Raw genomic sequence first — 12,158 nt, forward strand, 5'->3', positions numbered from 1 at the left:
TATAGTATAATATAGTTTAATAAAATAATTAATTAACCTTCTAAAATCATTAAAATCCTACACATCATTCTTCCTGCATTGGGGATCCCAACACCAATACCAGGCCACCCCACTTGTAAGTTCAATTATGGGAAAATTGAGGCAAGTTGAACACACAGCCAGACTTTTCCCCAGCGTTTGGCAGCAAGGGGAACCAGCACTTCTGTCTGTATTCAACACCCTGGATGACATGCCAGCACTTTCTGAAATGCATCCATGTCACTGCAGAGATCAAAGCTGCCCACCAAGCACATCCTCACTCAGGAGCAATGGCTTGAGGCCAGGCTTGTCCTCAGAGGTCCCAGGAAACATGGACAGTGGAGAGGGGTGATGTGGGTGTGAGCAAATATCTGCTCCTTATCCCAACAAAGCCCACGGGATCACACCCTGGGCAGGCAGCAGCAGCTCCATCTGCTCACCCTGTGCTGCCTCAGCCACAGCACCAGCTCCTGCAGCAGAGGAATCATCATCTGGGCACCGAGAGCTCCTGCTTCAGCAATATTTCTCTGATGCCTGTGAAGTAATTACCAATAGCTCTTCCCACTGTCCTCTAATGGAAGGTGGCCTCATTAATTACATTACACTGAATCAGCTTAGCTTGCTCAGAGATAATCAAAACACTGTTAGTCCTTCTTCCAAAATAAGCAGCAAACTTGTTACGACACTTTGTGTTTAAGTATTTTCCACCATGCCTCCAACTGTCTGAACCTCATCTCCTATGAGAATCAGTTCACCCACACCTGAGCTGCCAGCACCAGGCAAAACACAGTTTTGGGTATCCAGCAGAAACAGCAGAAGGGGATGGAACACCCCAGTTAGGCTCCAGTGAAGCTTTGGTATTGGTACAGACGTGCAGCACCTTGGAGGCACCATGAGCCCTTCTAGTGAAAAATGCATCAAACCCCAGCTCAGGGAAGAAATGCTGATGTCTGCTCCAGATGAGAAGGCTGAAGGACAGCTTTATTAAAACTATACTATATTACACTAATATACTATTTAAAGAGATGCTATCCTGTTCTACATACTGACTTCTTACTCACCTCTCTAACTCACTCACACTCGTGACTCTGCTGAGAGCCCGAGCCACAGCTGGATCCCACTGGTCACTGACCCCAAACAACTTCACCAGGATCCAACCCAACCACCACTGCAGGTGAACAATCTCCACACCACATTCCACATGGGGAAAACAAAGGGGCAGAGAGAAAGATTGTTTTATCTTGTTCTGTCCGTGCTTCTCCTGAGAGACAGAATTGTGTCTCTCTGTCCAGAGAACGGGAATGTCACAAGCCCTCAGCAGTGACCATATTTCACTGTGTGACCTCTCCTGGCCCCTGCACGATGCTGGTTCTGAGGAGGAACCTCCTGTGCTGGCTCATCAACTCCACCTAAATTAATGTGGCTGTTAATATTGACTAATCTACATATTGCTCCTGGTGTTAATGCCTCTCCCTTAGCAGCTCCACAGTTTCCCCATGCCTCTGCTCTATGGTACATTTACAGAATAAATGTGCAAGTGAGCCTCTTTAAACGCTGCACAACATAAGCTGAGCTTAACAGAGCACATCTACAGGCCCAGGTTTGTCCTTTCCCTTAAATATATGAAATATCATCATTTAGGTGACATTATTTATTCAATAATGTTATTTTTATCCCTGTGGTTATTAGAGAAAGGCAAAAGGACTGAATCACCTTCCAGAGGAACCCTTTTCCTTGATGTCATTTTAGGGAACCTACAGGAATTAGGAATAGGAACCAACTCATAGTAACTACTACGTAGTAAGGAAGAGACCAAAGCTTCTTTAAGGGAGGAAGTATAGAATTTAGGAGAAATGGTCATATCTGGGAAAAGAAAAAAATGTTTCTGCTTAGCATCTTGAAGATATTTTGAAATGTTTAAGTTTCTCCTTCCTATACATTTGTTTCAGACAAATCATCAGCATTTAATTTCTAAGGAGGGATTTAAATGGTTTCAGAGCATGCAGCTGAAGCAAAATGAATCAAACTGAACATTTAGGGTCTCCTATTTGTTCTGCTGAATAATCTTCCTCTTAGCGCTATCAGAAAAAAATTAAGAAACATTTTTTAGTTTAACAACTAAAAGTAGAAATCAATTATTCAGACTTCTAGTTCTGAGCTGTTTTGAAAAATCTACCTTTTTGATATGCTTGAGATAATTTAAAGATATTAAGAAATATGGTTGCATGCACGAAATTAAAGGAAGCATCAAAATATCAGATGCAAAATAAAAGCTTTAAAACAAATCTCCATAACCATCAGTGAAAACACTTGACAATTATTTATATTTCAAATAAAACAGGTGATTTTTTCAATTAAAATGGAGATGCAATCTTTCTTAAAAGTAATGAAAATGCAAATACTCAGTACTAGATAAATTAGTCTGGGAAAATGCATATATACAGAAAATAGGTCACGTTGCACCGAGTCTAAGAGGGAGGGAAAAGCAGAAAATTGAAGGGAAAAGGCAAATTGAACTCAAGTTCTTATTTCTCAACAGCATCCTTTAACAAAACCCACTTTTTATGTTTTTTCTACAAACATTGAACCAACAAGGAAAAGGTCACTGGGATCTGACCTCCCTTTAATAATACATTGGCAGTTTTTCCTTTAGAGGGAAAAACATTTTGTAAGAGCAAAGACAAATAATCCCAACTAGATTAATAAATTACTTAAAAGAGGGAGCTGAAAAAGAAAGCCCCACAAATCAGGACAGTCCTCTTGCTTTTATTTCAGTACCTTTTGTTTTAGCACCTTTTCTTTAAAAAAAAAAGAAAAAAAGAAAAAAAGGAGCATAAAACAATATTTGGAAATAATATTTGGAATACCACGGGGTGCTAGGGAAAACAGAGGAGCTGAGTCCCACTGGGCAGCCAAACAACGAAGCACTGAAGAGGCAAAAACACTGCAGGGAGAAAACCCACTTTCCTCCTCTCCTTCTTGTTTTCACCCCAGTCTCAGAGGTCACTGGTTTGTTTATTTAATTAACCAAGTGGCACCTCCAGGGCTGCAGGGCTCATTCCCCTCTTGGTTATCCCATGGGAGAAGAGCTGCAGACATTCCACAGCGCTGGAACCACGGGACATCAGCCCAGGTCTGCCTTTCTGGCAGGGATGAGACCAGGTTAAAATAAAGCATCAAGGTTTCAGGTGGTATTTTTGGAGGAAAAGGGGAGGAAAAGTCCAGGTCAGAAGTGGGCATTGCTGTCAGACGTGTCAGACATCCCTGGCACTGGGGCAGGTCCTTGAAGCCCCCAGCCAGACACGATTCCTTGGTGTGCACAGGGCTCTGAAACCTGCACCATCAATCCATCAACAGTCTGAATGAGCCCAGACTTCCCACTACAACAGCAAAAATCCCCATTTTCAGCAGCAGTTTTACTCCTCAGAGAGGAGTCCTGCCCCAGCAACGTCCATCCTGAAATACACCAGCAGCAAGAGGAGAATGGAACACTCTGAGCTCACGGGAGCAGATTTAACCACAGATATGAACCATGACATGAACCAGCCCCTCTCTCTGACCCAGGCACAAAACTCCAAGGGACAAGTTACACCCTGGCCCCAGAAGAGCTGATCTTGCCCTGAGGTGGAGGCTGGAGCACCTTTAACATCCCCTTTCTCTAATCTTGTGCCCTTGCTATGAGTGTTTTAAAAACAAACAAAAATCCCAACCAACCAAAATGGAGAAATGAATTCTTACTAAAATTCCTTTCATGATTACTGTGTAAATAATATTCCAATAAAATGAGAGATGCAAATCTCCTTTAAGACCTCATTCACCAGATTCCTGCTCTTGCCTTTCAAACCTCACCATCAGTAGCATCGTCTTTCTTCTTCTACCCATCAATTGATACTTAAATAATGCATAAAACTGTCTTATTAAATGCATGTTGAATATTTATTTGGAAGCTCATCACAAGTTGAAAGATAACCTTCATTTTCAATTCCCTTTGGGATAATCAGCTAATTGGGTATCAGCTGACGCTCAGTCTCTCCAGACTGCTGACAGTCAGCATGGGAGCCCCTGCTAACAATGCCTCAGCAGCCCTTGAGGGGCTGTGGAGCTTTGTCCAACCCGAGCTAAGCCACAAGTCCCACATGAAAGCAAAGATAATTCACATGGTCACTGTCATCCACACCTGCAGTGCTGCCTGTGCTTTTGGATTTGGGCCAGACACAGGCAGGACAGAGCTCACAATTTCCTTGGGGTAACTGCTAAACCATGTCCTTAAATCAACTCTACGGGACCTCCTGCAGAAATGAAGCAGGACCTCAGGCTTGTTTGTTCCTCACACACTTTGCATTAAAGCATCTTATGATAAATTCAGTTTTCAGAATTAGAGATGCTTTAATAGAGCCTGGGCTGTTTCTGCAAATACAAATAGTGGAGTTGTTTCTTGTTCATCACCATCAGGTAAATGTTAAGGAAGTCAGGTCAGCAACCATGGAGCAAAGACAGAAACAAACACTATTTTCTGAAAATCTGACTTATGGTGACTTCATTATTGTGTTGTTGGTGTCAGAGAATGACAGAATTGGTTTGTTTTGACCAGTTAAAGAATCCTTTCTCCTCTCTGAAGAGCACACTAAAGTTTGGAGGGCTGCTCCAGAGCCTCTGCCTCAGCCTCACCATTGAAATGCTGCTGGTAAATTGCCATTTATTCTGTTTTGGTTTATTTTATTTTAATAATTTATTCTATTTTTCGACAGAGAAGTGCTCAGCCCAGACACACCTCATTTCTGAGAGCCACATTAAAAGCCCACTGAGCACAGGAGCCACCAAACCCTCTTGGAGAGGAGCAGTCCCCAGTCTCTGACATGTTCTGTGGTTCAAAACCTGACAAACCAGCACATGGAAGAAATTTCCCCCTGCCCAGAGCTCGTTGGGTCTTTGGCAGCTGCTGCAAAAAGCTGCACAGGAAGCAAACAGAAGCTCTTTTGTAAAATACCATCTTCCAGGCTTGTCAAATTCTCTTTAAGAGGAAATTCAGTCAAATTCAGTTGTACAGCAAACTCCTGCTGATTTTCATACACCTGATTATTGCGAGCTAATGTTTGCCTCCTTCTCCCACTGCTGCTCACACTGAGCTGGGCGCCGCCAGCAGGACATCCCATGGGACACAGCAATCCTGCTCAGCGTGCCCTCCTCCTACCTTTGCACTCAGGAAATATTTCCAGTCACACCCTGAAACACCTGTGGATATTCTCAGTTCAGTCAGAGAGAAAAACAGAAAGGTTTCTGCCAGACTAAGCCTGGGGAAAAGTCTGAGAGGAATGTAAACAATCTATTATCTTGTTTTCCATTCACATTGTTTATAGATGTGTTCTACCACACTGACCTAAGTCCAGTGTGCCAATCAGGTGAAATGTTTTTACTGTAAGACCAATGGAATTAATGTTCATGATGTTCTCTATAAAAGAGAGAAGTGCTTTTGGATAAAGTTTCATTTGCCTTCTGAAATCGTGCGAGTCATTTCACCTGTCCCTGGTTCAACAGCATGGAACACCTGCATCAGTTTCAGCTGGATGCTCTTCTTGCCTGGGATCAGCAAGGAAATGCAGAAAGAGCTCCAGAAATTCCTAATAGCCTCAGATTTTCACCAGCTCTGGGTTTCCTCCTGTGTAGAAAGTAATAGCATGAAAATAATAGTGTGAAAATCCCAGTGTGCATTCCCCAGGCTCTCTGAGCTCTGGAGCTCAGCGTGGATTTTCTAAGAATCAGAAGCGAAGTGACAAATTGGTTTGTGATTTAAAACTATTTGACAACCAAGTCCTGTAAGGGAGATGTAATCTGTGGAGTTTTTGTCCAAATTAAGTTGGATAAGGACAAATGAGAGGCCTTAAGGAGCTCTGGAATGGGACAGAAGCAGCATGCAGAGGGCAGAGAGGACCCTGCCTGCTGCAAAATCAACGCTTGTGGTGTCAGGTGTGGAGGGGAAAATCAACAAACAGAGGGACTGACCACAGACACAGCTTGGAAAGAAAAAGGAAACGTGAAGCAGAGAAAAATAGACACTTTCAGGGCTTTCTTTTTGCTTCAGACAAGTATCTTACGAGGAGAGGAACCACATGGAGGGCTGGTCTCTATGCACAGCCCTGCACTCACCTGCTGGTGTCTGCATGTGGGTAGGAGAGTCTGGCCTTGATGAAGGAGAGAAGATCCTTCCAGCCCTCAGCTTTGCCCTCCACATTTCCTTTCCCAGCAGTATTCCCCACCCCAAATTAAAAAATGTTTCTTTTCCCAGTCTGCACCCATCTCTGAGGGACATCCAATACTGGGCCAGGCTCCTCAACCACATCATTCAGGTCTCTCACTGCATCCACTGTCAGGAAAGCACAGTTTCTCTGGAGTTCTTGCACACAAAATCTTTAGTTTCCAGATATTTTGAATTTCCTATGTATATTTGGAAAAAATAAAGTGACTCTCCAATAGGAAGACTGGTTGTTAATACTGGATTTGGAGGCTGGGGGTGACCCCCAACTGAAATGCGTGGTGGATCTTTCTCTGGCGCTTTACACATGCAGAGAGAAAATTTTTAAAATGTGACAACTGTTACTGTTTAATTCCTCAAACTAATTTTTAAAAATTGCTTTAGTTGTCATTCCCCGCTTTTTTCTGTTTTATTTTGGGGTTTTTTTGAGTCTTCTCCTTCTTTCTTAGATAAAAAAGGGAAAATGAAAAAGTAAAAGCTCAGCCTTCCCCATACTTTAACTTTTTCTAAACTGCTCTGAAGACCCATTTCTTCCAGGCAGGCCCCAGGTAGCCTTTGACATGTATGAAAAACTCAATGCCTGTAGATTTCTAATTCTGTATTTCCAGCACCAAAGGTGTGAGCTGGTTTTAAATAAAGCTGAGCCTGCAGCAACTCCCAAAAAATTTCACATCCCTGCAAAAGTCCTGTTGTTGGGAGCTGCTTTCATCCTCTCATTTGCAAGTTGCCTTCATTACTCCCTTCCTTTACATCACAGAAAGGCTGCTGGTGCCATCTCCCATGTACCAGGTGCAGAACTATAAACTCACAGTAACTCCACAAAATTTAATGTGCTTAATGTAGCCACTTTGGATTTGTGCTGCTGCAAATGAGATCAGAGCCCTCCCAGCCACAGGAGCCAGAGGGAGGTCAAATGTTTTCCATGCATTACCTCCCTGTCAGCAAGCTAATGCTCTGCAATTCTCAAATGCTTCTCCCCAGACACCACACTTCCAGGAATGGCACTAAAAGCACTCTGAGCTCAAGGCAGAGCTCACACCAGAGCAGGGTATGGCTGGTGAAGCCTCCAGCTTCAACAAATCTTATCTTTGTCAGCTGAGAGAGGAAAAGATGCAGCAGCTTCCAAAAGATGGCAACAAACCCACGCTTGCTGATGCCACCACCACAGAATCACGGAATATTTGGGTTGGAAGGGACCTCAAAGATAATCTAGAAAAGCAAAACAGGGTCAGAGGTTTGGTCAGTGCCTCTCAGTCTGTTTATATTGGAGGCAGTGAAGGTTGTTTGCTCCAGCTGGTCTGAAAACTGGAGACTACACTAAAAATGATACTGATGCCTCAGGTTTAGCTTTTCTATTTTTCAGATTCTGTGCTGCTTTAGGGTGTGGGTCTGAGCTTCATATCAGGGGATGCTGAGCTCTCTGCACAGAGCAAGGAGACAAAACAATTCCTTCTCCAGCTGGGCACCAAGGACAAATGATCCAAATCTCAGGCCCAGGAGCACAAACAACGTGGGCTGAGGAGAGAAAAACAAGCAGGATGGGACTGCATGGGCTAAAGCTGGAATGGGACAATGAACTCCAATGTGCCAATGGAGCAGAGCTGATCACAGTGAGAGCCCCCGGGAGCGCTCGTGCATTTTGGGACCATTTGGGTTCATCTTGGGTGCAGCCCTGGCTGGGCTCTGGTGCTGCCCAAGGTCTTTTAATAAATCCCTGCTTTTTTCTATAACTCTGTTTAGCCTCTGCTCTAGGTCAGCCTGCACAAGGCATCAGCACAAACAACATCACAATTCTCCTCTGCTTTGCCTTCTTATTAGCAAACATAGCTGCGAGGCCTGATTATGGGTGCTCATCATTTCCATTGTAATTATGAGGAATTATTTGTAACACCGTTTTAAATTTGCCTCTCAGTAACTCACTGAAGAAAATCTGACTTATGTTAACTTCATTATTGTGTTCTTGGTGTCAGAGAGTAACAGAATTGGTTTGTTTTGACCAGTTGAGCAGACACATTTTTTTTTGTGCGGCAAAAAGATTGCAATGACTGCACAAAAGAGCAAGAAACAAGGTTTTCAAAGTTCATTAGGTCCAATATTAATTACACAGTTTGGATTTTTTTTTTAAAGCACAGACAGTTTAGCAGATAAAGCTGCCTCTCACCTCTGCTACTCTGAACTTCCAGGATTTCACGAAAATGTGCAAGAAATTTCTTCAGGTTAGTTTTGGGACAGCTTTGCTTTTGCAGTGAATCACAGAGCTCCAGATCTCAGAGGTCCAAAACAAATACATTCTGAATTTTAGCATATATCTGGCTTATTACATTCCTGAGAAAGAGTCCCAAGATGCTACTGACAGTGAACTGTGGAGTGCCTCTCAGGGGCAGCATAAACATCTGATTTATTCAGGCTAGTCCCCTCTTACCACTTAATGCTTGACAAGATTCTGATAGGGTATTTGAAAAAAAAGTGGGTAACCATGAAACGAAAAGCAATCGTATCTACATCTACACAAGGCACTGACTTAAATTCTGGCCTGTTCGAATCATAAATTTTCTTAATATTAGTTAAAACTTTTTATTTTGATGTGATGTAATTGCCTGTGAATATCTGCAGTACAGTATCAAGTTTTAAAGCTGCTGAATGTTTCTTAGCCTCAGTTGTTTACACAGCTTTGCCAAACTTTAATGAATTGAGATGAGATTTTACAGGTGAACAATCTGCCTTCAGCAATATTTTCTCTTTAATTTATATCTAAAATGACCTGCCTCTTTTTTGGATGAGGATAGAAACAAAAATAACTTTTACCCAAGTTAAATGGTTCAAGCAAATTTTTCCTTAAAAATTCTTTTTTCCTTAAAAATTCTCCTCTGCCTTTTCCAGTTTGGACCAGGCCTTTTATTGGGGATGTCCTTCAAAAAATATGGGCAACCTACAAGCTTTTGTAAAGTCAGGGTTTGTATGACCTCAGAAAAACCTGCAGTTGCAGAAACCTCAGCCCATTTGGGGCACGTTCAGCCCGGAGCACAGGGATAGGGTTGGGCTGTTCCCAGCTCCAGTGACCACTGCAGTCCACACCAGCCTGGGGGCTGAGGGTGATGGGTGGGATCTCCTGTTAGGAGTCATTCTGTCTGAACTCACCATCCCTCAGCAGAGCATTAAAAAAACCCTTGTGTCCTTCTGATGCATTAATTTTTAGCTTTCATATTTTCCAGACTCTGCACTGCACGGGGAAATAACCCTGAACTCCACATGAAGTGTCAGCCAGCTCTCCTCACAGCTCAGGCACACACAACAATCCTTGTCCAGCCCCAGAACCAAGGACACCGCTGCAGCTTCAGCCCAAAAAGTGCAAACAGCAGGGAATGGAGGAGAGCAACCTGGGAGGATGGGACTGCATCCCCTGGAGCTGGAAGTGGGCAATGAACCCCAATGTGGAAATGGACCAGAGCTCATAAAAGTGTGAAACTCGTGACTCTGAGTCCACCTTGGGTCCATCCTGGGTGGAGCCACAGCCGGGCTCTTGCCCAAGGTGTGTCCTTTGAAGGCTTGTTAATAAATCCCTACTTTATTCTGATGCCTCAGGTTTTGGCTTTTCTATTTTTCAGATTCTGTGCTGCTTTAGTGTGTGGGTCTGGGCTTCATATTAGGGGATGGTGAGCTCTCTGCACAGAGTAGGGAGACAAAACAATTCCTTCTCTAGCTGGGGACCAAGGACAAATGATCCAAATTGGCAGACCTCGGGCAAGCACTGGAGTCGGGCTGGATGCTGGAACCTGGCAGAACTGGGGAGCTCCTTTCTGCTTTCAGCTGGCTTGTTCCCTCCAACTCTGCACACACAAGGACTTCTCATGGTATCTGAGGCCATGGGCACTAAAAACCAAGCAGACAAGAGGAGCTGATGGACTGGAAAGCAGCTGGTTTTAGGTTGCAAGGGAAGGCACTGAAGCATTTTTCCTTTTTTCTTCTGCCTTCCTTCTGCTTTTTCATTCCCCAATTCCCTCTTTTCTCAACCCAAATCCCTTAATCTCAGTGCTGATAATTGTAATTACTCTAATACCTCGCCATCTGAGCAGCTCAGAAATGTCCATCTTGGGCCAGTCCGTTTTGTGGTGAGGAAGAATGAATATGAAAAGCACATGGGCTCCTCCAGAATTTTAATTTAAAACAAGTATGAAGTCAGGTCCAGATTAATGACATTTCCACCAAAGGCTGCATTTTTTGGGAGGTTACTGAATCCACGTTGCTCTTTAATCAAAGAAGGAAAATGATGATGGGGGGTGACAGTTGGAAAAGCTGATGGAGAAAGGCTGGATTTTCTCCAGGCTCTACTGTTCTGACCCACACCCAGAACTGTGGTTAACAAATCAGGGACATGATTCCCCCCTTCAGCTGCTGGACTTTGGCAAAATATTCAAGGATCGTGGGTGGTCAGCACAAAAATCACTGCACAGCCTCTTCCAGGGAGAAATGGCACACAAAAAGGCAGCTCAAAAAGTGACACTGAGAGCAGGGGCTGTGGGGTGGGAACTCCTTTCCCAGGGCAAAAGAAACCTGTTTCACAAGCAGCAGAGGGATGATGGAGCTTGGGAGGAGCTGATGAGCTCATTAATGCTTGAAGTGAGTCAAAACTTTGAAGTCTTTGTGGGGCAAGTCAGGATGGGAATTAAAAAGCAGCAATTGCAATCTGAATTTGTACTGCTCTACACCTCAACTACACAGGACATTGGCTTTCCAGTCATGTACCCAATTAGAGATTGTAATTTTTAATTAATTTCCTTAGCAGTTCTTGAAGGCCCACAAATTTGTCTAACAAGACAACCCGCTTATTATACAGCCCAGCACACTTCTGACACAGCAAACATTCAGGCCTGGCTCCCTTTTTCTGTCTCGACAGCAGTGATTCCGAGTCCCCCAAATGTACAACAGGTGAGACAGGTTTGACTAGAACTGTCAGAGCCACAAGTGGATCTGGCCGGTCGTTTTCCAACTTCCAGACAATAGCTGACTTTCTAATTTGCTTCACACAAAGTTTTCCGCACTGAGTTCTTTGCCCACTCTTAAAAGATTTGGGGGGGAGACACTCTAATTGTTCTTCAACCATGAGTAAAGCATTAGTGAGAGTTGGTTTATCAATAAAAAGACTTTTAATTGAGTATATAAGCCCAGGAAGGCAGCCATCAATGATAGCCCACACTATCCAAGTCCACGAGTGGCTGTTATACGTGGAGCAGCTTCGCCTCCCCCAGCAGCTGCTTCTGCCCACAGCAGTGGGACGTGGAGCCCACAGCTCATGGGAAAGCCAGAAGCAGCTCGAGTACAAACAAATGAAAATCCAAAGCCTAAGAAAATCTCCAGCCCAGGATGAGAATGAGGTGACCCACTGCAGGAACAAGGTGACCTGTTTTTAGCCCATTTCTGATGGTTCTGATCCTCTGAGTCCCCATGCAGCCGCACTGTGAAATCCATTTGAAACATCAGAGAGAGCTTGTGCATCAAACTAAAATGAATTCTTCTACCCAGCCAGCCCCCTCACAGGCCAGCAAAGAGCTCCTGCTTTCTCTGCTACACCATTTCACTGCCCTTTGCCTTGTCAGCTCACGTTCTTCACGGAAATCAAGCAAGCATTTGATTCCCTTGAAAATCCAAATTGAGATGCTCGGCTTTATTTTATTCCATTTTCTTAAGCCCAGATAGAAAAATAGGTTTATGCACATAAATAAAAAAATAATAACCTGCCATTTAAATCCTGTTCAGTCAATTAGCTCAGTGCCTCTGTCTGAGCTAATGCGATCGTCTTTCTTTGTTTGCTCCTATTTATACTGCTCTTTAAAGTTCATTAAAATCACTGCTGCTATCTCACACAAAACAACTGTTCAAAACATCAGTGTCA

General features: G+C 43.6%; 1 protein-coding gene and 1 long non-coding RNA gene across 2 annotated transcripts in view; one reads left to right on the forward strand and one right to left on the reverse strand.

Annotated features, from left to right (window-relative positions):
* The window catches only part of BLOC1S3 (biogenesis of lysosomal organelles complex 1 subunit 3), a 284,248-nt gene that overhangs the window by 158,265 nt on the left and 113,825 nt on the right, over positions 1 to 12,158 (forward strand). The window lies entirely within an intron of this gene.
* Positions 5,200 to 12,158, reverse strand: part of LOC137485337 (uncharacterized) — a 30,841-nt gene continuing 23,882 nt past the window's right edge. Inside the window, exons 2-3 of the long non-coding RNA XR_011005286.1 lie at positions 5,564 to 5,674; positions 5,200 to 5,250 (exon numbers count right to left, since the gene is read on the reverse strand). This is a non-coding gene — a long non-coding RNA (uncharacterized lncRNA). The remainder of the gene's footprint in view (positions 5,251 to 5,563; positions 5,675 to 12,158) is intronic.

The sequence above is a fragment of the Anomalospiza imberbis genome, chromosome 19 (genome assembly GCF_031753505.1).
Source record: "Anomalospiza imberbis isolate Cuckoo-Finch-1a 21T00152 chromosome 19, ASM3175350v1, whole genome shotgun sequence".
NCBI classification, from domain to species: Eukaryota; Metazoa; Chordata; class Aves; order Passeriformes; family Viduidae; genus Anomalospiza; species Anomalospiza imberbis.